Here is a 27,419-nt window from a genome sequence, read left to right on the forward strand (position 1 = left end):
ATATTTTTAGCCTGAAGAAAAGCGAAAGTATAAAAAGAAACTTGCATGTCTCAAAATTGGATTTTTAAAAACATGTTTTTACCTTTTACCATTAGTAGAGGTGAAATTAGCAAAAAAAATCTATCTTGTTACTTAATTAAAAGCTCCAAATTAGCATTAAATGAATCAATAAATTAAATCAGCCAAAAATGTTAGCATGTTGCTAAAATAGAAGCTAAACTCTACATTTTTTTGAAAATTACTATTATTTTATTTTTATTTAGCCCGAGAGCCACCATGGAGAGATAAAAGAGCCACATGTGGCTCTGGAGCCGCAGGTTGCAGACCTCTGGTCTAGAGTTACAAGGTTTGTTAATACGCTATTACGCTAACTTAGCTGACGTTTCTTTATGTTGTATCGTTTTTTTTTTTTTTTCTTTTACGTGATACTAATGAGGTTGTAGTTAGCAAAGTCAGAGTAATGTTTGTTTTAGCCATTTCACTTTTTCTTTTTTTTTGTCTGTGTTACAAAAATGGTCAAGAGTTATTGGGAGTTAGCGTAGTCACAGTAACATCTCTTTTATCTGTATCGTTCTATTCTCTTTTTTGTGTGTTGCAAACGAGCTCTAGGGTTACAAGGATTATTATTATTATTTATTTATTTATTTTTTTTTTTAACAATTTGAATAAATACCCAGAAATCCAATATCGAGCTTAATTTTCTTTATTTCTGTTCTCCACCATCAGAAAAAAAGCTACAAGGACATGTTAAAATAACCAAAAATTCAATTTTCTTCCTTTAAATGTTGTCCTCTATGCCTCCTTTTCTATTGCAGTTTTTCCAGGTAAAACTCACATGTTCCTGTTATCTGGGCTTTACGTTTAACCGAATGCAGTTCAGACGTGTGTACTGCTCAGTTGAGTTTTGCAAGAAGTTCCTTTTAAAAATATGTATGTCTCCTGACTGCCTTTGTGTGCTCGTGCATGTGTGTGTTCCTTAAGCAGCAGGGGAGGATGTTTTTCTATCTGACCCACAGCTTCACGGGGCTTTATCTCTGCCGGTGTTCCACATTATTGATAGCTGTGGTGATATTGACAGGCGTTGTGGCGGTAGGAAAGGGAAAATAGCAGTTTGATATGACATATTGTGCTTCTCAGCAGGTCCCATAAATAACTTTGACACTTTTTTGTATGCATGGGAAGCCTTCTGATTCCGCCTCCCATAAAAAATAAACTTCTATTATGGAATGTATTTGTCAAGTGGTGCTGTGATGGATGGACTAGTGTTTAGCCCTTGGCAGGTAGATGGGACTCGCAACAGCAAGCGGCGGCGGAGACTTTGTGGGGAAGATTTCAAAGCAACTGGGGCTAAAGAGTGGAGTTCCATTATTCAGCAAAGGGAGGGGGGATTATTTTAGCATTATTTTAGCTTTCAGCATTATTTCTTTTTTTTCATTGTTGAAGTAAAGCAGAGGCTAAATAAGACACTAGAACGATTATTGATGCTCCATCAATCCTTATTGATCAGAATGCAACTGTTTTTCTTCCCACCAACAAAAAATTCTTTATTTCAAGCACAAATTTCCTTTTTTATTTTAAGAAATAAACCTTAAATCATGGATTTACAATTCCAGGCCTGAAGGGGCGGTATGTGTGGATGTTTTTTCAGATCTTATTACCCTGCTCAAGACTGATTACCTGGATCAGGTGTGTCCAGCCAAGTAGAACATGTTGGAAAGCAAGAGGAATTGTGGCACCAATACCTCACCACTGCCCTAAATGTAACAAAAATAAAGAGTTTTAGACATTTGAAAACACATTTTCAAAAAGCTATGTAACTTCAGATTAATTTTTTTGCCTAACATTCTCTCGACTACAGTAATTAATGTATTTCCAGAGGATTCTGAAGCAGCAAAAAGCAACTTTGTGCCATTTTGCAACACTTAACATAAGCAGTGTGTTGCCGATGTGAAAAGTCGCCTTTCTCCACATCAGAATCAGCAGATTCGCGTTATAGTCTAAATGGTAGAAGAGTTGCAGTGTATCAAAGACCGTTTGCTATTTAGGTGTCACTGGCAAGGTCTCTGGTGTTAAAGGGTTAAAGCCCAACAGAAGTTTCTTGGGCCTTTAAATGACTTTAAAGGACTAAAGAAGAAGAATTCAGACTTGTCCAGACTGAGTCCGCTTTATTGGGTCTGGATTGAGTCCTGAACCTTGTTTGGTCTGTATTCAGACTGCCTTTAGCTGGACATGTTTGGTCCGAACCAAAGCTTGTAATCAAAACCACATGACTAAAGATCTCATCAGTCATGGGCCGGGAATTATGAGGAAGGGGTAAAGCAACAAGAGGAGGAATTATGGAAATCCTTGTTGGGACAGTTCACTGATTCAAGCTTTAGATTTTGTGGACTAATTTTGAACATCTGTATTAGGTTCAACACTTTTTACTGCTACTTTGGTACGGCAGAGACCGCAAGACCGTTACTGAGATACATCGGCTATGAAGGTATGCTGATAAGTGTTTGTGACATATAGATTGTTGGGAAAACAGTGTGAGAACCAATATGTTGATTTCCTTAAAAGTTGTTTCAATGAGCCAGCATTCATTTCACCAAATTTGCTCAGCTACAGAGTCTACATCCCGTAATGCAGAATGTAAACTCTGGCTGCTCTGTTGTTCCACTCCGAGCACAGAACCTATTCAGACTGAAGAAACTCGGCAAATTTGAGCTCGGTCTGATTGGAGACAAACGAGACCATCTCAAAAGGTGGGTCAGTGTGTGGTTCCTGGTCTCAGACAATGGTCCGCTTGGGTGTACTCAGACTGAAAATTTGTTCTGAGTTATTGAAGGGAACAAACTGATTCACTTTAAGTGAACTAAAAGTATCCAGTCTGAATACTCCCCAAGAGTGCAGTGTGCAAGTATGATTTTGGAAGTTGAAAGAAAAATCTGATGGTGAAGGGTTCAAACCCAAACACTGCAAGCCCTCAACAAAGCCCATTCAAGAATTTGAGGAAGATTTACCAACTTCTGCAGTAGTCTGGGCTTCTAGAGTCGCCAAAATCAGAGGTAATCAGAATATGAACATTTCTCAAGTTCCTTGTGTAAAGTCCTTTTGAACCAGAGACAGCCATCAACAATGGTAAAGACACATAGAGCTGTTGTCTAGGGGTCCAAAATTTCAAATTTTTAAAACTGAATTTTCTCCATTCATACATCAAGGCCCCGTGTGTGAAATTGCCTACATTTTAATTTAAAATTTCCCCATATCTCATTTATGAAGCCTTGTCGTTTGCTAATGTTTTTCTTCATCAGTTCCATAGTCAGCACAGTAAAAACATAAAAGCTTCTGTCTGACCAGCTACATTGAAGTACTTTTAATTTTTCAGCAGACCCATGCCCACCATGCCAAGACTATCGATCCCTGTTCTAGAGTAGTCCTGTAATTGATGATCGGCCAGTTAAGTTAGCTGAAATCTCGTTGAGATGTCAGATAGGACCAACAAAATGCAGAAAAGATGAAGGCCGATTTCATAGAAATAACTTGACAGGTCTACTGAAAGATTACTATTGTGCCAATCTGCATGTCCAGTAATTCATCCCAAAAGAAGCCCGTCCAGTCATTTGGAACTGTAGTTTCTCATTTCTCCACTATCCGGAATTCAAATTGGGGTGTTTTAGAGAAATAGATTTTTTAATGGCTGTAATTTTAAAATATTATGCAAAAAAGATTGTAATCAGGGGTTTAAATGTTTGAGGTTATTGGTGATTTTATACTTGGTCCAAGATGAACATGTGAGTATGTGCGGTCCTGTTCATGGTGTACCCGCTTTAGCCCAACAGATGATGACGGATGAACCTTTACGTTGTTGGAGTTTTACTTTTTGGATCCAGTCACTATAGTGACATTTTCTCAATAATAATAGCTATTGTTGTCTTGAACAAGACAATGAAAGGTGGAGAGCGTTGCACACGCTCCCTTAAGCAGTATACTCCCTGGCATTGATTCATATTTCTGCCTCAAGGACCAAATGGACCATGTTGGATTTCATTTCATGACTTCATCTTCTTTCAATGGTTGGGAAGACATTTTGACACAAAAAATAAATGTGTCATGGGACATCCACTCTCAAAAACAAAACAAAGAACAGAATATGTACCTTCTTCCGCAGTTGTTGTGCCGTTCTGAAGACTTTTAGAACCTTTTTGTAAATATATTTTTTATTAATGTTTCTTCATCCTTTATAAAAGGTATAGAATTCACCATGATTATCATCCATTTCTTTTATATATAAAATGTTTAACGATTCAAAGAATCGCACATAATTGAATATATTTAATCAATCTCAAACAAGTAAAAACATATATAACTATGATTAAATCTAGAGATTTAGGAATAAACATAAATCTTTTTTTTATTGTTAAAATTAGATACAAATCTATGCCATATGTCTCTTTGAGATGGCACAAATGAACTGAACCAGAAGCTGGTGATGGAGAACACTTAGACCCTCTCATCTATTTCACATTTGTTCTGATCCATTATTGAAGCAGACAGCTAATTACAAACTAGAGGATTTGAGTGCCCTGCTTTCGTTTCTCTAAAGGTTCGCATTAAACATCTCTTGGTGGTGAATAATTGGTGTGATTAATTTACTGTTGGGCACACAAGGTGTTTTCATCTGTCCGTCGGCGAGCGACCCTCCCCTGCATGATTTAAAGTATTAGGATCTGGGAGGAAAGGGGGGTTGGGGGGTGTCGGCGAGCTTTAACAGGTTGAGATGAAGTTTTAATTGTGTTTTGATCCATGCGATTACATATAGTATTCTAGTTTTTAATCTGCAATTACTCCCATCTTTGTCCCTCTAATTGGTGTGGTAGGATAGCATTGCATGCAAATGAGGACAGTTGTAAAAAGGCATTCAGAAAACTCGTGCACATTCTGATGTTCTCATCCACAAATATGCTTGCTTCTTGCTTATCTATCCGACTTTTTTCAATTGATTACTCTTGCAATTTGTTGAATTTGATACCCGGAGTGATGGCAAAGTAATTTATCCGTCCGCACTGATCGACAGCCCATAACGAACTGACAGTCCATGGTGAAGCTTCAACTTTGGATAATTTCCAGTTTGCAACTCATCAAAAACTCCCACACTGTAATGAAAGCTTGTGATGAAACGTTGCATTTATCCCCCTCCATCTCTGGATTTAGCTTGGAGATGCAAAGTATTGCAAACAGACTCCTAGCGTCTACCTAACCCAGGGGCGCCAAACATATGCCTCACGGGCCGCCAGATGGTTTAATCTGGCCTAGTCAAGAAGAGAAAAAAATATAGGGATGTTGGTGGAAAAAAAGCAAGTTTCAAGCCCATCCTGTGGCGAGTTATGGTTATTTAAGGAAATGGGCAATTCCGCCACTAGGGGAAGCAAAGGAAAAGAAATACCAGCATAACAAGAGATCAAGAAATAAACGGCGTATCTTTGGAAGCGCGTTCCATGTCTGGGTGAGTGGATCCCTGCCTCAATGCTGTTCAGTTGCAATAAAAAATGATTAATAATAGCAATAATACAAATTAATTGAGCTACTAGGCGTTTTGTGGCAAAATAAAGCTACAGATAACAAGTTTGCCACATTTTTTTTTTTATGAGATCAGATGGGTTGAATGTGGCCCCAGAACCAAAATGAGTTTCACACTCCTCACCTCACCCCTTTGACCAACTTTATTTGTCGAACACAACAATTCAAAAGTTTTTCTTTTTCTTAATCCATGTTGGAAAACCAGGAACAGGTAGAGGACAGGAATACAAAAGTGCCTAAGTGAGCTTCTTCCTGCATTAAGGAAGCCCAGGTGCACAAGGTCAGCATCCGTTTTCTCTGGAGACTCCCTTAGGGGCAAATGTGCCTATGATGGAATAGAAAAGCAACAAAACAGACGGGACGACTGATGTAGGCCCGCGGCACTCAATCATTCTCCCAGTCCCACAATAGAGCCTCCATATTACAACCTCCCAACAGACTGCAGGCAAAGATACTTCCACCTGGTTACTTTGGGTTTTTTTGGTGCACTTGAATTTATGTGTAGTGGATTTCTTTATGGAACAGTGTCAGATTTACGTATTTAACTCCTATCGTGTGCCTTGCATAGAGTAAGGAATTCATAATCCCATAATCGGTACTGCAATAATACACCTAAAAGTCCCAGTTCACATCATTTACAGTGGAAGGGAAGCATATGGGCACATTCGGCACTCCGGTTCATTTTGGAGATAAAATGTATTTACAACAGAATTGATACAGAATAAAATCAAAGTGGAATTTTCAATAGAAGTAGAAACTACTTTAGTGGTATAGGTATGCTATAGGGACATGGTGTACAGTGGTTGACATTGGTAGTAATTGAATGAAATAAGCCTGAACCATTTCAAGTATTGCTACATTTTCTTGTTTTAGCGTTTTTAAGACTGGATCTTTAGTTCATGTGTTGACATTCTTTGGACTAGACTAGAATGAATGGGACTTTATTAATCTCGCAGTGCAGAATTTTACCCATTATTGGGCACACAGGAAGGGTAGTTCCCACATACGGTTAAGAGCATGTGTTTATTATAACTTTTTTTTTTTAAACCATAAATATTTGCACAAACAATGTTGTATTTAATTCATTTGATGATGACATTCTCAATCCTACTTTAGCTATATTGTTCCAAAAATGTTTATACCTGAAGCAGGCTTAGCACTATTTCAAGATACACCTTGCCAAGATGATGCCAATCCCTGTGCTTAAAGACTCCTCCAAGGAAAATCGTCTTTTTCGTGTTTGTACCATGAACTTGTAGCTCTTATCTCATAGTAGAGGACCTATATAAAAGAACTAAAAACTTACAAGTATTTCTCAGTTCAAACTGTGTTGGATCAGGAAACTGGATGCTTGAAAAAGCTCAGACTAATGACTCAGCTACTGAAATGGGCAAGAAACTTAGGTGTGCACGAAATGATGAGCACTGCATTGATCCAATGTTTCTCGTTGTTATATTTGTGCCCCTAATGTTATCTTAAATGCTATAAGCTCTTTGTGTCAACAGTCCAGAATTGTATTTCTAAAGAGCTACTGCCACTGTGCATACAATATGTCTTGAAAATGACAAAGACTTTTTGATTTTGGCTCAAAACTTCATAATCATAATTAAAACACCACTGGGAAAAATTTTACGATAGAAAAAAGTATGGTTGTTGGAGTGGGACTTTAGAAAATAGAAAAACAAATAGGTGACACAAACACCTTCTTTCACCTCTAAACTGTCAGTGCTGCCAAGCAGGAATATTTTTATAAAGTTAAAAAAAAGGTTGAATTTAAATGTAATTTTAGATAATCAAGCCTCATTCATTTTCATGAAAAAAAGTTAATTTTTTGCTTCCATAGTTCAGGGAAAGACAGTTTTTTTTTTTTTTTTTTTTAACATTTATGTCTAAAACTGAGTTGATTTGACACTTTTATGAGTTGGAGAATGTACTTAGTCAACAGTTGGCTTCAAGTGCTGGTTTTTAGTGAATTTAATGCCTTTAAGGACCCAGTAACTCTTTTTAAAATTACTTGGTCTAATGACAATTTGTTGCAGTGGTTGACACCTAAAATATTCTTCAACATTGACACAAAATATTCAGTTTAAAAGCAGCAGAGCAGCTCCTAACTCTCAAGCTACCTTCATACCGCCCTCAGTATGTTGTCACAGAACGGGCAGGTCCAAGTGCAGCAGGTTTATTAGAACAGTTAAAAGTCCACAAATCTAAATCAGGGTCAGGCGGGCAGAGGTCAATAACAAGAATAGGAGCATCAGAGAAGGAACTTGAGCAGTCAGGATCCAGGTGAGAGTTGGGGCAGGCAGCAGTTAAATAAGGTCAGAGACAAAACAGGGTCAGGAAAAGAGAAGATCAGGTCCGGATGAAACGCTCCGTAATGTAGGCAGAGTGGCACAAACAATACTTCGCAATGAGCAAGGCTCTGTGCACTGCTTAAGTGTCATGTGGTTGATTAGCAAATGAGAGTCGGGTGAGTGGCATCCAGGAACTGTGCGCTGGGGCTGCTGGGTGATGTAGTGCATTCAGTACTCTGGAGACCGCTCCCGCAGGTGATCCAAGGGGGAACAGAGCCCTGACTCCTGACGCACGTGTTCAAGCGTCCACTACAAATAAAAAAGTATGAAAACAAACATACCTGCATGTTTTAGGTATTTCCATTCACTGGTAGCCACGCACATTTTTAAGAACGTTGTTTGGCTCTACAAACAAAGCTTGTGGCCATTAGTAACACGTTGAACCTAGGTCAAACTTTGACCAATCAGTGACTTAGATCTGGTAGTGCCATATGGATGGCTTCTATTTTGATTCAAGGAAGTGCTAACCATTTATTTAAGAATTGGTCGTGGAGGAAAGTGTGGTTAATGACTGACTGGAATTCTACAACACCAAGTCTTTCATGTATTGGAATAGAGATGTGAAAGAAAAAGCCTGGAGTGAGATCTACAGGATTTGTGTTGCTTTTAGATTTCACACCAATTTTACACGCGGTAGTAAAGAGTAGCAAAAGAAGACGAAGCCCCGCCCAGCTTTTCAAGCACAAACACCGCACACTAAGTAGAATGCATGTCTAGTGTGTTCTTAAACATGTGTCACATGCCCAGTATGAACATAGCAACTTTTTACGCACTTTTTAACACACCTCAAGTCTTCTATATCCTTTTTTCAAACTTTCTTTTCCCCTTTCTTATCTTGACTCACGCGACTTTCCTTTTCGCCATGAGAATCAAGTGATTTTGTCCTCGTCAGTGCAACAACAATAGACGGAGCGGGGACCTGCAGGAAAACAAATCACCGGCTCCTGTCCCTGTTGGGGATTGAGTGTGTGTCTTTGCACATGTGCACGTGTATTGCTGATGAGGCTGAGGGGGCAGGTGAGGAACAAGCCTATGCCAAAGAGGTACCTGCAGTCATTTATTAACATGTCATCCTCCCAGTGTCTGTTGAACCTGCAGGAGATCCAGATAAATTATGTTAATAATAACGAGGAGCCCACTGACGGGATTTAGAGGTCTGCACCGCTGTCTGTGCAGGGAAAGTTTTTATCACACATAAAGGATAGGTTAATGTAGGTGATGCAATTTTTCAACAATAAGAAATGAAAAAAAAAGCTCTAGGATTTCATATCAAAACATCTGTCCATCTGTCATTTACTGCTTCTCTGGGGTTTGGATCATAGGGGCAGTAGGCTTACCTTCCACTCCTTTCCTGCTCTTCCTGCCCTTCTGGGAGGATACCAAGTCACTTCCCAGCCAGCCAAGGGATGCGATCACTCCATCATGTCCCGGTTTTGCTATTGAGCTTCTTTCTAGGAAGGCATGGCCTTAACACCTCCCTAGTAAGTCTGGAATCCTTGCCAGATGTCCAAGCCCCACCTCAGAGTGAAAAAGTAGTGGCTTCACATCAATCAGTGAGCAAGGAAAAAAAAACTAAAACCTAGAAATTCACCACAAGTCTTCGCAAAAACCTGTGTGCATTGATGCTCACTGCATTAGCGAATATAGACCACAATGAGGACAGAAAACTCTTATAAATGCAAAAGAGAAAAAACATCTAATCTAAATTAAACATGATTGAATTACTAAAACACCCGTTACTCCATTAAAAAGTTTTCAAATCTGACTTACCACATTCACCAAGCTCAGTCTATTTCCTCCATCTTATTGTATCATACTCTAGTATTTTGCAAAAAAAGACAAGCTCAAACCTAATTCCCACATAATAGGTTCATTGACTGCATTGTAATTCAACCTTAGAGACCACTGGAGGTCTGCAGCAGCTATTCAGACCACAGGAATATTCTTTTTATGGCCACATTTAATTAATTGCAGAGGAAGAGAAGACGCAAAGACAAAATGGCTTGGCTTTAATTGGCTTGACCGAACATTTTCATTACGGGGAAGGTATTTCTATCTCAGACAGCTTCAGAGACAAAAGTTGCTCTTTTCAGGAATTACTTTGCTTTATGGAACTGTGGCTGATTTGTAGCCATTTTATGCATGAGTAGGAGGAAAGGATATGAGTGGAGAAATACAATACCTGTCATTGCAAAGGTTTTCAGTAATTTTAGGCAACTGAGTCATATTCTGCACACTTTTTCAGCCAAATACATTTCTAGCATTCAAATTAGTAGTTTTCTTTTTGTGGCCTTAGAGTCGTATTACATTGCAAAATAAAAAAAATGTTTTTGTTTTTTTATCACATTATTTGGTAACACTTTATAGCTAGTTAAATCATTAATAAACTGTTAGTTCATGAGTTATAAATGACTTAAGTAACAGTTAACACAGGATTTATAGCTATTAATTAGTAATAGACAGTCCATGTATCCCTTTTCTTACCTGCTACATCTCTTTTGGGGTCATGGGAATGCCAGCTTTTAACAGCTACAGTTGGCCAAAGGCGGGTTGCACTCTGTACAGGTCGCCAGTCTTTCACTGTCACTCTTACACACTCATACATGCACACCTGAAGCATGTTCTCGGACAGTGGGGGGAGAAGACCCACACAAACTACATACAGAAAGGTCCCAGTGGGATTAGAACCAGGGTCTTCTAGCTGTTGGGCAAGAACGCGAAACAATGTGCGACCATGGACCCCATCGGGACCAAACTGTAACTATTAGATATGTTCATGTTGCTGGGGCCTTATTTTAAAATTGTAATCATACCTCACCTCATTTAATAACTGTTAGTAATCGAGGAACATTCAATGTGTTGAGGAAAAAAAAGGGGAAAAAAATCAAAATTGTGACTTTAAAACTGTGAATGGAATAGTGGCTTGACTGAATCGTTACATCACTACCCGGGGGTATATAAAAGTAGACCATTCTGCACGCCTAATGCCCGCCATTTGCATTCATGACCACACCAATAATTTTTTTTTAAATCGACTGGTGACATGAAAGAGATTCTACTGACGACTCCCCATCGCGCAGTGACAATTGTATTTGTGACCTCAGCAGAACTGTAAAATAACGTCTAAGTAAAATGTACAATTAACTAATGCCTGTTATTGGAATACCTCATTCTGATCTGTTGCTAATAATATAATACTTATAGCTTTTGACATATAGCTACAAGTCATTTATAACTCACCAACCAATAGCCTGTTAGTTATCTATTGGCTTTTTACAGGCTTCATTTATAAATTCTTAAACTGTGGACTGTTGTTTAACAAGTGATATATACTTCATTAACCAAAAGTTTATTAATGATATGTTAACTAGCATTATAAAGTCTTACCCAGTATGGGAGACAATACTGATGTAAATGAAATGCATAATATTTGCTCTGAAATGTGGTGCCTGATTGAAGGAATCTTTTGGGAATTGTAATTTTTGCAAGTTTCATAGGAAATCCGTTTAATTTATTAGGTCGAGCGTTTGAATCTGCATTTCCTGCAGCACTGTCAGGGAATTTGGCGTTCCATTAGCCACCAAATTTTACAGCTGTCATTCAGATTTACCTGTGGTTATGAGCAAAGTCGCCGCTTCTGTTGTAAGCTTTGTCCCGGAGCATTAAACTGTGCGTTCCCACAAATTCCCTGCCGTTTAATGGTGATTATGATAAGTGCCGTAATCTTATCTCATCACCGTCTCTTTGGTTTCTCAAATGTGCTGTGAAATGCATCAATACACACAGAAATTGAGCAAAGCTGCAACTAATGCCACAGTCCTCCTCCCTTATGTTCCCTTTTGCAACATTGTGCTGATGGTGTGCAACTACACCAACTACATCAATCACAAAGTTAGAATCTGCTAAAAAGGCAGTTAGCAGTGCAGTTATTTTATTGCAGATGCAGAAGATTTTTTGTTTCACACTTGTTTAAGCATCTGGCAGCCTTTTATTACCACACGGTATCAATGATGAGATGTATTTTGCATTCTTCCAAACCGCTTTTCACGAGTTCCATCAGAACCTCCATGTCAAGCAGATGGTCGGATTAGCTTCTGCACTGTGGGGACAATGAAGGCTAATCTGCCTAGCAACTAACAGATGATGGTCAGCATCAATATTTCATGCTATTTCAGTCACAAGCTTCATTTTTAATAGCCTGTCAGTCAACGGTAATTACACACTGAAGTAACTGAGGCCTTTTGTTGCAACAAAAGCAACCTGCCTGCATTCTGCCATTTCCTTGTGAGGCTCATCATTAACCCTTCTGACCTTGAGGTAAATCATACGTTTTCCTCCATGTGAGCAGATCTGTTATTCAATCTCTGCAAGGACATCGCCTTCGAAACCAGCAAAGTGGCAAACTCAGTAAATAACATTTAAGGACTCAACATGTCGCTTGTAAACAGCTATAAATAGAATTACCTCACTTCACTGTGTGTGACCATAAACAAGTCATGAATAGAGCTTCCGGGTGTATCCGAGCAAGTTTCTAAAAGCTCATTGATTTGGGGTTTCAAAAAGTGAGTGTTAGTTTGCCTCACTTAAAGGCAACTTGATGGCAGCAGAGCAAGCACTCCTTCAAACACCATTAGCACCTTGATGATCCTTTCAGCAGCTTTTCACACACCAAGGTCAGAAAGGTTCTTCACTTCTGTCACACGTCAATTACAACCTGGGAAGAGATGAATCAAAACATGGCAGGAATGAGTGAAACAAAAGTTTTGTGGTTAATTGTAGCACAAAATTCAATTTTGATTGATAATTAATGTCTCCTTCCTACCAAGATATCTATAATTAATCAACTCGTCATAGCGAGGGAATAGGCTAATTGGTTTGAAAACACAAACCTAGATGGTTAATTCAGAGGGGAGGCTGACATCGCTAATTGCGAGAGTAATCAGAGCTCCACCCTTTGGGAGTTGACGAAGAGATTGGTAAATGGGGGTTAGCATGTTCCTTCGCAGGTAGCGTTGTCATGACAAGTCCATTTATAACCAAATGAAGAACACAAATGACAAATACGGTACGTGGCAACAGCCCTGCCGCATTAGGATGTCTGGAGATTAACACTCATGTTTGAGTACTTCACTAATCAACGTGTAGCTCAAGGAGAATGTCACCATGTTCTTGTGCAGTTAAGAAATAAAAATATATTATTTTTCATCATAAACTATCCAGGAAAGCAATTCAGATTCAGCCTTAAAATCTCTAGTTCTAGTTTTTAAGTCCATTTGGAACAAATTCAGTTTCCACTGAATCCTATCAAGACTGTGAGATAACAGTTTTTTAAACAGACAACTTGTTCTAGCTAAATGGCCTATTAAGCAGGTAATCACCCTTTAGCTGGACAGAGTACCATGAGATCCAACTCTAATTTTTAGGACGCCATTGCACAATTCATACCTGAGAGGATCCACTGATCAACCCGTCGGCATGAGGCATCTCCGCTGGTGCAATCTGGGTTAGGAGTCTTGCTTAAGGGCACACAGTGGAGTAAAGAGGGCAGAGCAAAAAGCTGCCGAGCATCCGTCCCATCCAGGTTTAATCCTGTTGAATCGGCAACCCTCCAGCTGGACCGCCATGCTGCTAACTGCTAGGCCGCCGCTGCCCTTAAGAGATATTGGGCTTGATTCCATTAACTGGTTATGTCAAACAGCAAAACTAGGACCTATTGGGACCTTGATGATACTGATTATCAAGGGTTTGCAATGGGGCTTCATATCACCATGACAGCAGCTCCCTTTGGGGGTGGGTCAAATGGAATAAATTAATACAGATCAGACCCAGATGGATGACCACTAGTAGCACTTTGACCTTGTTGAAATGTAATATTTGATTTGTGGCCAGATTTTATTCTTTTTGTCTTAAGGTTGGGTCTAAAATCGGTGTCTGAGACATGGAAACACTCTGACAAAGTCAAATATCGCTCATAAAAGTCCTTGTATCTTGCCAGTGTTTTTGCAGCTGGGGATTATTTCTTGTACCAGGACTTCAAAGGATTCAATACTCCAAATGTGGCACTTATTTCTAAGTTTGAATATGTTTATTTTTTGTTGTTGTTATCCAGGTTTTAGTTTGTCTTTTTTCGATTGTCTATTTTGTTTATTCAGAATGTGCTCTGATATCCTCTTGACCATATCGTCCTTGTAAAGTGATCCTCATCTCAATGGGTCTTTATTTGGTTATTTTGTGTTATTCACATAATGTTATTTTTCTCATGATACGAGACATATATTAAGAAATTATGCTCAAGATTGCATTTCTGAGTATTTGTTTATTCAAATTTGTGACTAAAGAGCAGAAGAAAAACATTTGAGGACTCTACATGTTTTTTTTTTTTTTTTTTAAGTAGGTAGGAATATTACAGTTATGGATTGGTAAAATAACTAGTGTTTCCATGATATAGACAATACTTTGAGTGGGCCTTATCCGAGTTGGCATTTGGTTCAAAAATCTCTACCTGGATATCTGCAATATTGCTCAAACTGAAATCATAATCATAATAACTCTGTAAAAGGCAATTGTGGTATTTGTAGTTTTTGTTCATGACACTGTTAAAATATTAAAAACATGTTGGGGGGTCAAAGAATGATTGGAGTGAGATTTAAACTGTTTTATGTTTAATTTTTTTTCTTGTTTTGTGTTGTGAGATCAATTTTTTATTCTTTAACAGGAGTCTCAGGGCCGGGACACTAAAGTTATTTTAAATTAACTTATACTTTCCTCTTGGTTAACCTTTACTATATAAAACTATCATATAACCAATATTCAACACTAGTTTACTTTAACATTAAGTAGTTTTAATCTGCTATCTCCTAAATTACATTTATTCTCTGTAGCATACTGATAAATGTTATTTCATGAAACAAAGTTCAATACCAACTTCTAGCATCTATGTATGTTTTTTTCCCACCAATTGTTTTTTTTATTACAAACTTTCACATGAAACTTTAATTTTATTTTTTAACAATAAAATGCAACCTTGATGTGTTCTGTCTGCTCAAGGGTAGGGGAGGTGACATATATAAATACATACATATATAGTGTATATAAAAGAGCAGAAACCTGGAAAAGAAAGTGAGCGTCTGAACATGAACAGGGGAATTAGAGATATTCTTAGTCAGAGTTCTGGGACGCATCACTGATCTCTCCACTGGCCTGAATTAACAGCTGGGGGAGCTTTGTAAGCTCGTCAGTATCACCTTCACTTCCTTACAGCATGAAGGAGGTTTTTTCTCTTCACATTATGCCGCACTTTAAGCCATAGACCTGCTATAGGGCCAAACTGTCCAGTGGTTTTACAGTCTATGTTAGTAGCTCTACTACAGGTATTTTTAATTCATAACTGTATGAGTTTAGTTCAATTTTTTTAAAACGCAAACAACCGTCCATGTTTAAAACCCTGAATCCCTTTGAAGTCATGGTTCTGCTGGACTCTGTACAGGTCACCAGTCCGTCATTGGGCCACACACTAAGGTCAACTCACCACATGCATGACAAGAACCCCACAAAGAAGTGACCCAGCTGAGATTTGAACCAGGGCCTCCTCGCTGCGAGGCAGCATCGTCTAGACGTTTTTAAATAAAACACCTTACAACAGTTCCACAAAATCAAAATTCAGTCAATTTTAACATGCTTGATATTTGTAACCGTCTTCCATGAAAGGTTCAAGAACCACATGGAGATTAAGGAGATAATTTAGGCAATTGATTGTTAGCAGTGTATGACGGCTCCCCAGTTGCCCGCAAATCCTTTAAATTTAGCCACTTAAAGGCTCTGACCATGATCTGCGATCGATCTGTCTGATCAATAGCCTCAATAGTGCACAAAGTCAGAGAGAACTTATTGATAATTGAGCACAACCATCTGGAAAATATCAGAACTCAAAATAGAAAAGGGTTTCTGATTGTGACCACAGCTTTTTCTATGCAATGAGTGACTTGTAAATGTGTGTGAGATTAAACTCTAATAATATTTCACAAAGCCAAAGTAACAATTTATGAGCAGTGACACCATTTCATTGACACTTAAAAGAAAAGGAGCATTTTCCGTTGCTTAGGCTCAAACTCAGCAACAACAGAGGATTTTTCAGCCGTCGTCTTGTGAATGTGTCCACTCTGATATTTCCCCTTTATCTGCCATGACCTGGTAGAGTGAACCCTGTAATGAAGCCATTGTGTGCCTGTCCAAAGCCATTGTCTTCCAAAGGGAACTTTCTTTTCTCTATTCGACACATGCTCCGATCAGTGATGAGCACACCTGTAATGGTTCCATCTCTGTCTTCTTACTTTGTATGTGTTATCGCCGTTCCCAGTTTCCTCTATCTGCACAGGCAATTTATTATCGTCTTTTTGCAGTTTACCTTCGTAATTACCGTTTCCCGCTTCATCCAAACAAAAGTCAGTGCTGGCATAGCGGAAACTTGCTTTCACAAAAAAGAATTAAAATGGATTTTTTATTTTGTTGTGGAAAACTCAATGAACCATTCCAATGAAAATAGTATTTTTGATGTTTTTGGCATGTTCTTGTGGCGTTTTTCTGATGATGGAGGACAAACTGAAAGAAAATTGGGCTTAAAAATGCATTTATTTACTCAACATGTGAATTTGGAGCAGATGGAAAAAAATATCTGCACTTGTGATGTAGAAAATACACTTGGCAGGGTCAAAAGATCCTTGCTCAGCCCTATTCTGAGTGGAGCAGGGAGATGACTAGGTCTGGTGTGGGTAAACTACAGCCAGGGGGCCATATGTGGCCCGTTAAATGATTTATTCTGGCCCGCCAAACATGAATAAACTATGATCTACTGTTTTCTTTTTCCCTATAATGATGGCATCTACCCATAAATGGTGCACAACTAATACACTGACCCTTGTTTAGGGGCAGAAAGTTATTCACCATTATTCCGCGATGTTGAAACGTTTGCTGTTTTTCTGTTTGTGCGTGTTTTTCAACTCGGATATCTATTTTTCCAATCATTCCAACATCTCATGAACGGAACGTTTGCGTTTTTACTTGATGGACATCACCCCGTTGGTGCAATTGGTAGTAAAATTTGAAAAAAGGTCACAGTTTTAAAATAAAAATTCCATATATTTTGTTTTTTTTTAATGAAAAGTAAAATATGTGTTCACCCAGATTCCATGTTTTTTTTTTCTCTCTTATGAGGTGGATTATTAAAATACTCTGCTGGTGTGACCTTTCTATCATATTTTGGAGCCCTTTGTGGCCCAGAAGTCAAAAAGTTTGCTCAACCCTCATGTATGTCTTCGTTTTCTTTGAGCTCGCCATTTTTGTTGCACTAGAAATGAGGACTGTAAGCTACCTGGAGAGCATGTAAACAGAGAGCTCTCAATTATGGATGATGGGAAAGGGGCGTGGTTGAATAAATCAATTAAATCTAATAAACTACTGTCGCTCTCCAGAAACTATGTCCCAGAAAACCAAACTTTTTTTTAATTTTTTTTTAATTTTGTCTACTAATCATAATTGAAGCCCAGAAACCACATCATAAAATGATCCCAGTTGGACTTTATGGTGTTCTTTATGTTTTTGGAAGTTAGCAAATGTGATATCTGAAAGAAAAATTACCACTAAAGTCTTAGGTACACCAAATAGACAGATGCTTGTAATATTCCAGAAAGAAATCTGAGTCAATGTGAATTTTTTTAAACCGATTGACACTAAGATCTTACCCTATTTTTCTAGTTTCTTATACAAACAACCTTGACTAAAACTCACTTTTCCTGAATGTGAGACAATACTTTCCTTTCATGCCAAGGTTTCCTGAACCCTCTATGTGAGTGTAACACACAAGTGCACTGTGCATAGACAGAGTGAAGACACCTCTGATGAAACGAGCTAAAAAGCTTTTGATGTAGTGCAAGTTTGTGAAATAGATTCCAGCTGCTTTATGCTCTTCAAGGCCATCCTCCTACGTTTCCCCACCAAATTAGAAATGGCATCCCTGCACCTCCCTTTTCCTTAAACAATCAGCACTTGCTGATTTGGCCCCGTTTGTCTGCCGCTTTACATATTTGTTAAATTATGTATGGTTACTGTGGGTGTATTACCAAATGCAGCAGTGTTGGAGGAGAGTTGGTTTAAATCTTAGCAATCATTTATTAAATATTTTTCCACATCCACGAAGAAGATTTATGTTTTGATTATTTTTTATTTTCCAGAAAAGGTCAGAAAGGTTTTCCTAAATAAAGTCTATTTTTTTGTCGTAAATTATTGAGAATGTAACAAAAAAGTATCTCTTAATCCCATTTCTGTTAGATACAAACATTAAATAATAATGTTTTAGAGGGTTGTACCAGTTATTATCACTTTGTCAAGGTAGCTACACACCTAAATAGTTTGACCTGTGGTGAGACACAAAACCAATGACAGAGAAAGGAAACCAAAGGCACAATCCTCACAGTACCCCACCCAAAATGGGCAGATTTCAGATGCCCGATTACATTACAGCATTTGGGAGGAGGATACCTATAGAATGGTGAGGAAAAAAAAAATGTCCTGGTGCTTGTATCTAAAGAGGGATGGAGAATGTTGTGACAACCTCCTCCTAAGGAACAAAACACAAGGAGGAGCATATCATTTACAAGGTAATATTTATGTGGCAAAAAGGCAAGAATGCAATCAAAAACATTTTTATCTCTTTAATTTATTTTAGATACAAATAAATACATAAGTTGAGCAAAATGCAAGACACGTGGATGGAATGTTTTAGAGATTCCAGGACTGTGGCCCGAAGGAAAGATTAAAAAATGCAGCTTGTTCCAGGAGATCTTTCCTGGGTTCTGCCAGTAATTATTATCACTTTGACCTTGGATTTTCAAAGACAGCTATACTCCTGAATAGATTGACCTGTGGTGTGACACAAAACATGACAAAAAAACAAGGAAACAGAAAAAAAAGAAAACAAAAGGGTATACAATCTTTACAGTACCCCTCCCAAAAAGGGAACATTCCAGATGCCCTATACATTACAATGTTTGGATGGAGGATAACTGTGGAACGGTAAAAACAAACCAAAAACTGTGTCCTGGTCCTTGTATGCTGAGAGGGATGAAGGATATCGTGACGACCTCGTCCTAAGGATCCAACGCGTTCTCACTCCTAACTCCTATATAGACAGTTTGGGCCTCCTCCGCATCACCTTTTGACGTTTTGAATGTCCCCAACTCGTCGTTTTCTGACGTGATGGCTGTTCCCATTAAATCGGGGGTCGTTTGGTAGAGGGCCACAGGTTCTAATCAGGGGTATCCAACCCTTAGGATATGGACCAGACCAGTACCCTAACCCAATACTGGTTCTACATCCGTTACCATGTCCTGAGTGTTGGTGACCTGTGATTATAGTATTCCAAAAGTATTGCCATCCTATTCAGTCATTGATTTTAGGCAAAAGCACACCCAAGTGATCCTGTTTTATTTTTTTTTTGCAGTATTCCTGCTTCACCTGATCTAGAACTATTTCCTGTTTCCAAAATAAGCATGAATACCCAATCTTGGGCTGCAAAGCTCAATATTTTTTGTGTTTTTTCTGCAATCTTTGACTTTAGTAGTTATTTTAGTTATTGTTTCTCTTTTTTAGTTCAAATAGATTTGTTTCTATCGGCTTCACAGTCCTTTTATATTTGAAAATACTCATGCCCATAATGAGGTCAGAAGTTATTCATCTCCGTGCCCAATTTTGACTTAGTTTTTTTTTTTTTTTTTATAAAAAACTCCAAATTTCTTCACGATTGTTTAAATCATAGGCATTTCCCAGAAGGCCATTAAAGGATAAGAAATTGAATTATTTAAAAACAATGAAAACTTTCCTAAATGTGCCTGGATTGTGAATACTTTGGGACTTGACAGTAGTTACTGAGAAAAGGGAAACATTGTATCAATTAACAAGAGCTCTGTAAATTTTTTACTTTTTTTTGTTTCCTTCAAAATAAACTTTTGGGTTGATGGATTACTACATTGAAAAACATTTTTTTTAATAAAAACAAGCAATTTTAAATGTAACAAATTACAGAGCTTTTGTTACTTGATACAATGCTTCATTTTTTACAGTTTATAATGCACAAACCCCCATTTTTTTTCTTTCAAATGTTGAAAGAATACAAAAAAAAATACAAATGGTCATATCAAATAAATTATGTTGACATGTTTTAACTGTCAATACTGTAATGTGCATTTTTGAATGCATGAACCACATTTGTATAATCTTTGTTTTAGATTACATCTTGTTTTAAAAATGTAATCAAAATAAATAAAATTATACATTTAATATCTGATTTTCATTCCTCTAAAGTATTTTAAATTGGCGGATTAATTGCATGTATTATTGACGGTAATAAAAAAGTCATATTCGTGATAGATGGTCCTAATGTTACTTTCTGTGCTCATTGTTTTGCACCTCCTGGTTTGTTGAGGTTAAACTGCAAAGCGGCAAACATTGCAAACAAAAAATATTGCAGCATTTTATATTTTTCTTCCATATGATGAAGCCACCACAGAGGCCTCATGCTATCAGGAAACAGCTGTCCAGCTCTAATCTTTTTATGAGCGATATGCTGTTTTTAATGAAAGCCCTCGCAGCTCCACACAATCAGCTGGCCATATCAGAGCTTATATTTCATCCTGCTATTGTGATGTCATCAGCAGGCGCAGGCATAATACATAATTCCCTGTGTTATGACAAACTGTGGCCTAAGGCCAGTGAGGTATATGAGCACTTTTGGGCCCACGTCAAGACCACGCCATTTGTGTTGGTATAATCGCTCTCGGCTTGTTGGCGGATCACATGAAATGAGGCCTGGCATCGACAACAAATAGGTCAGGGCCATTTGAATAAAAAGAGAGGAAGTCAAATGAATGGTTTCACAGCTGTGCATGCCTGTTTGCTGCTCTCATTCTCTCCGTGTGCACTGACACGTTCATGTCCCTCACTCTTCAAAGTGTATTGCAAAGATTTGACAGGAACAGAAAAGCAATAGAGATCGAATACGTTTGTACTATAACACAGAACTGATTGGGTCCCACTCACGAATGTATTTGAAATAATGTTTAGTAATGTTTATGTAAAAAAATCAAATAAAAAGACAGTTTATGACATTTTTTTCCATGTAGAAAGTCTTTGAAATTTTCCTTATATTAGTACTAAAACACCACTGGGTATTTACAATTACAAGAAAAAAAAATTTAATTTCACGTGACTTTTTTTTCTCATTCAGATCATCTTTACAGAAGATCTATTTTAGACAGTTGTTTTATAACAGCTTTAGTTATTCAAAAATATCTGTTTTGTTCTTAGATCATTCAAATATCTTTCGTCCACTAAAAACTGTAAATTTATAAAACTAACAACTAGTTATAGACAAGCCTTTTTGTTACGGTTTAGACATTTTTTAAAACATTATAATATTTTCATGAACGGACGCATAGATGGATGCTTATATGGACAGATGGACAGGGGGACGGAGAGACTGGAAGGACGAAAGGATGGATGGATAGATCTACAATTGAATGAATGGATGGATGGATTATTTGACGGATGGATGGATGTTTGGACTGATGTATAAATGGATGCATGGACAGACAGATTTTTGTACCAGACTTGTTGTCCAATCAATAATAAAAACTCACAAATGCAAAAAAACAAAACAAAAAAAAAAGATTTATTGCCAGGAGTACGCAGGATAAAATCATAGAAAGCTTTATTTAAAAAGACAAATTAAAAAAAGTAAAAATCCTCAGTTAAAAAAAAAAGAAATATTGTCTCTTAAATATGTTATTTTAATCACATTTATGTAACACCACCACATGATTTGGATACATGTATGGTTGAAATGCAAGCATATTTTGATTCAAACGGTAAAAGAAAAAAAAAAAAAGTTTTTTTCCATAATTTTTATTTTTAGGCTTAAACTGTGCTGCTCGTTGAGGAGATAGTTATATTTCTTTGCTGGGTTTGTATATTTTGTACTATTTTGTACATGGAAATAGCCATGAACAACATTCTGTGTGATAGTGACTGAAGTGTTGAAGCAAATTGTTAAACAAAAAAAAAATAAATAAAAAAAATTTGAGTTACCTGGTGAGCAAAATGGTCTGGTATAAACCCAGTTATTCCACTTTTAACAACAAAATTACTTTAAAACATCTAAAGATCTGGCATCCACATAGTAGTTAATTCTAACTGAGGCCCTTTGACCACAGTCAATACAGCAGGTCGTAGCTTTAATCCTTGCTTGAGTCTTAAAGTCATGATTTCACAGATTCCTTTAGAGACATAAATCAAAACTTCATTTGTTTTTATTTTAACTAGACCAAATCTGATATTCCTGTGCGTAACACCGACAGACGGGGCTGCAGAGATGCTTCACTGCTGTTTACCGGGTACCCCCTCAACCCCTCCCCCTTCTTTTTCTCTCTCCCCAAAAATCTTATCTGCTACATGATGCATGAAAGCACGCCGTCTTCTCATACAACTTTCTGTGACCCCTGACCTCATCTGCACAGATGCAATATGACCCAGCCGCCACCATCCATTTTGGCCTGTGGAGTGGATTCAATGAATTTTTATTATGTGTTCGTCTCTCGGCACTTTTACTTTGATCGCTGCCATTGAGTCTTGGAAATGCGGCACTTTCACATATTGTACCCTTGGAAGTAAATATATTCCCGTTTTCATTCCTTTGGATTTGGACTCTGGCTACTCGAATCTGCACAGATTGGGGGATCTATTTGTGCACGTGTTTACAAAAATTCAAGTGATTGTTAAGAGCAAATATCCAAGAATATATCTTGGCAAAAGGAAGATGGATATTTAAATCCTGTTCTTTAAAAATGTTGGCCGTGTCATTTTCTGATGGTTTCCTAAAAGCATACATGTGTTCACCTCGGTTTGGTCCAACAGTTCGCATCTGTTGTTTTTAAACTGTACTTCCAGTTTCAAAGTAAAATGCTCCACACCAACTACCTTGCATCGGCTCGCTTGTTAACTGCATGGTGATTCTATGTCTTGAGTGATGCTTCCTAAAACCGTCAGTCAGCCTGCACCACAGAGAGTAGCTGGTGCCTTCGTCAGCCTGATTCAGCGTCATTTAGTTTTCCCTCTGAGGCTTCTCAAATTGTCAGTACCAGGCAACAACTGCGTGTTCCCCAGAGGGAGCCCAAATATCCAGGGAATCAGGCGTCATTTAGCCTGTAAGAGGCTTTTTCTTTGCCTCACGCTTTGTGTTGCCTTTTAGTTTTTGCTCTCAACTGCTCTACTGAAGCTTCTATTTCCCAGACTACTGCTGACATCATCGTTTTGACCCTTCTAGGTTTTAAGGTGTATCCCGCTACTGTCGGTGCTTTTCACTACTAATGTTAGTAAATGAACCTTTTCTTGGATGGAGTTCTATACAATCCTTTCCAAAAAAATTTAATATCATAGAAAAATGTATGAAGTCTTCTCCGAACTGAACCAAATAGGAATAGCTGAGAATATACTTTATTGTCGTATATCGTGATTTTTATCGTTATCGTGATATAAAACATTTTATATCGTGATATACATTTTTTTCCATATCACCCAGCATTAATCTCAGGTAAGCTAAAGGCTGACATAAAAAAGCCATAATTATGTGTCTTTTTATTAGATTATTAAATGATATGTAATTAGTCACCCTCATTTATATTTTTATTTAGAACAAGAGATTAAAATAAAAAAAAAACAGATAAAAACACAGATTTAAGCAAAAAAATGTGGTTTTGACTTGAAACAAGTTTCTTTTTTTATGGTGAATTTTCTGGTTAACTTCAGTAAACAAAACCTGAGCATTTCTGCTTTAGATCATTTTACAACATATTCTGAAAGTTTTTTTATCCTCAAAGTATTGAAACACATTCCAATACAAAGTATTTCATGTCAGTGCAAAGAAGTTATGAAAAGCCGCTTTTATCACGTAGAATCAGCTGATTCACGGTGTTTACGTAACCACTTCACTGCTGTGTTGCTGCTTTTCTCCACATCAAAATCTGCTGGAATTATGTTAATTACATAAACTGTTGAAGAGTTACCAGAATCGAGAGAATGTGTTAAAGTAAATTAGTAAACTCTGAAGTTATGTCAGTAAACAGAGCTTCAGTCTTATTGTTTTCAACTACAAAAACACACTCGATAGTTACACTTCGAAAACTGGAAACCTCACCAACACTTTATTTTGAAGACTTGCTGACTTTTTTCCGTATCTTGGGGCAAAAAACTAAATTTTTCCCGAATTGTACTTGTACTACAATATTTACAGAGATCACGAATCGGCGATCTTGAACGTCACAAACAACAATACTTGAATTTTTGGGAGCTGATCATGAGTGTCAGAGTTGTCGTTACAGCCAATTACTAGCACAAGGATGGAAAACATTACACCCATTCTCTAATAATAACATGTGAGTAAAAATAACTGCGATGAAGATGTTGAGGACAGTGAGGGACTGCGGGATACTTTAGTTTCTGGTGCTAGTGCATGGTCATGTTGCCATGAAACATACATTTATATCTGTCTTCTTCTTCTGTGGTTGAGGCTGCAATACCTCCAGGACTTCCTGCTGTGCTTTGCTATCTTTGCTAATTTAATTGAACTGAGTCTTGCGATTTGGGCAAGAAATTCTGACGATTTGCAAGATTTAAACATTTTGCACCAACCCAGCCAGCCAAATTCATCAGGACAGCGTACAAATACTTGAATCTCAAAAAGCAAAGATGGTTGCACCAGATTTGAGCTCAATAGCTCATTTCCATCTGTAATTACAAAACCATACATATGGTTTAAAAGTGGGCAGAAAAAGTGAACCCCAATTGGGTCTGTCCGCAACTTCCGTGATGGCCCCACCTGCTGGCTAGGAAGCCCCTTCCAACTGTTGGTGATGGACATGCTAACGCAAGCAAGTAGAGAAAAAGAAAAAGAAGAAGAAAAAGAAGAAGTAGAAGCCCCTCCCTGCTTGTCTAGTGTGAACACGTGTTCCAGAACGTGTCAAATTCCTGTTGTGTATGTAGCTTAAGGCTCAAGCTTTCACTGGAAGTTCATATTGGATTGTTTTTTGTTTTTTATACCTACATAGTCTCAAAACATATTACTTTTTAAAACTTTTTTGACCCCTTAAAGTTTCTTCAATATATTTCACTTTTGCACTGTAATAAAATCTGTTTAATTTCTATAAGAACAATTTTGCTTTCACATTCCATCTTTTGGCTATCGTTTTCAAGATAAACAACAAATATGTTGCAGCCTGGAAATATTAAGTTAATTTATTTTTATTAGATATTGTCCAGGAGAGATGTTTTAGCAATAATGATACATTGTCTATCTTAGTTTTGAGAATAATTTCTTAGTTTAGTTATTTGCTCTTTAATTTTGAAACTACCTGCAAGACGCAGCATATTTCCTTTTTTGTTGGAGTGAGCAGAAGAAGACGTGCGTTATGGTTTTGTCTGCTGTCACGTTCTCTTGCTCTGGCTGTCTCAAAGAAAAAATTCAAAGAAAAAAAAGCAGTTCGGGGCAAATAAAGTTGCAAAACGAAGACGGAGTTCTGTCCATTTTCAATAATACATCACAACTTTCAGTTAAATTCAATAGAAATTAAGCTGTTACTTTTAACAGTGCCGACTCCTTGTAGTAGTTTGAGCATTTTGTCATGTTTTTTATCATAAACATCATTTTGCAAGATTGCTTTTAAGTGCTATTTATGAATTTAATTTTCCTTGTATTATGAGGCCTCATGGGTGTAATTTCATCATCATCATTGAAAAACGGAGTGTAATTTAGTTTTTAATCAAAGCAAACCCTTTTTTTCCTCATTAAATTATACCCCCGTGTTTTAAGAATAAAATCATTTGTATGTGTGTTGGCGCCAGCCAAACCAGAGCCATTATTGAGCTGTCATAGATGACAGACAGTGGAGTTAAAATGAAGCTATTTAAATGATAAGCACTGATTTTACACACTGCCACATCATATATTTTATAGAACATTTTTTTCTCATGGTTTGGCGTGACAAATTGGATTTTCAAGGGAATCAAAGATTCGAAATACAAACTCTTATTTAAATGTCTTAAAAACGGGTCTTTCAAAATAAAAGCTGTAGTGTGCATTCCATAAGTCAGAAGATTTAGATGAAAATATTAAATAAAGAAGTGTTTTATCATCAATTCTGATCGTATGAAAATGTAATAAAAGACGATAGAACTGCCAGTATTTTTTTTAAGGTGTTTGCATTGAAGGTACAGTATTATCCAAAATACAAAGTCAGTTATAGCGAGTCATTTCCTGTTTGTTGGATTCCTGGTAATCTTGTGTTGATATCGGCCTCATTCTAACACAGTCACGTTGCAGCTCCTGTGTGAGTGTGAGAGAGAAGAGCAACAGTCATCAGGACTTGATGACTCAATTTGTTGACAACCTTGGCACTGAGCAGCCATTTGGAAACGCTGAAGGAGCTACTGGCAGATGAAAGTGCATCTGCTTTTTAATTTGATCAAAGGGGAAGCGCGTGGCACTGAAGGCTGGCTGCCATCACAACTATGAGAAAACGTTCCGCTGCTCCGTTGTTGTGCAGGGATTTTTCCAACATGTAATGAAAGATAGTTTTTATGGGATTATTTAGGATTAAGATTGTTGCCTAAAAACTTCTATTTAACTTTTAAAGGCTTTGCTCTTCTATTAGCAGGTACTGGACACTAAAGGACGCTGACAGGGCCAAAAAGGATTATGGGAATTAAGCTTGAAATATTTCTTTATTCAAATTGATGTGAATCAGGAGCAGACGAAAAATTGTGATGCATCCACTTGTAGACGACTAGATCCATGAACGTCTTAGTTTTCCCTATAGAGGCGGTCTCTAGCTCACAAGTGGATAGCTCCGATATTGTTCGCCATTTTTGTTGCATTGATAATGTTAGGGCTGTAAGATAGTGGGAGAGCATGTAAACAAAGGTATCCCAGCTATGGGTGATGGGAAAGGGGCGGGGTTGCACAACTCGATTAACTCTAATGAACTCCGGCCACTCTGCAGAAACTATGTCCTAAAATAACAGTTTTTATTTTTATTTTATTTTATTTTTTTTTTATTTCATGATAATAAAAAGGGAACACTTTTAAAATAGATCACAAGGTGATTAGTGTAACTTTAAAGAAACAAATACCGACACTAACTGATAGAACAGATTTGAAAATGAATCTGTTGGAAAAGAAAAAAATCGAATACAAGTTTTCCACCATGTGGTTTTTACACAAAACATGACCCAGTGAACCTTACTTTTCAAATCAGAATAAGAATGTAATTGTATTTACTTCAGTGGTGGATGTTGTCTTTCATCTGCACCTGACTTGCTTAATTAACCAGCCACCTAGTGGTTTCTGGGTGAACTGACCTGGCTTCAGTTTTGTTTGTTTTTGAAATGCCTCAGACAGGAAGT

The sequence above is a fragment of the Oryzias melastigma genome, linkage group LG11 (genome assembly GCF_002922805.2).
Source record: "Oryzias melastigma strain HK-1 linkage group LG11, ASM292280v2, whole genome shotgun sequence".
Taxonomy (NCBI): domain Eukaryota; kingdom Metazoa; phylum Chordata; class Actinopteri; order Beloniformes; family Adrianichthyidae; genus Oryzias; species Oryzias melastigma.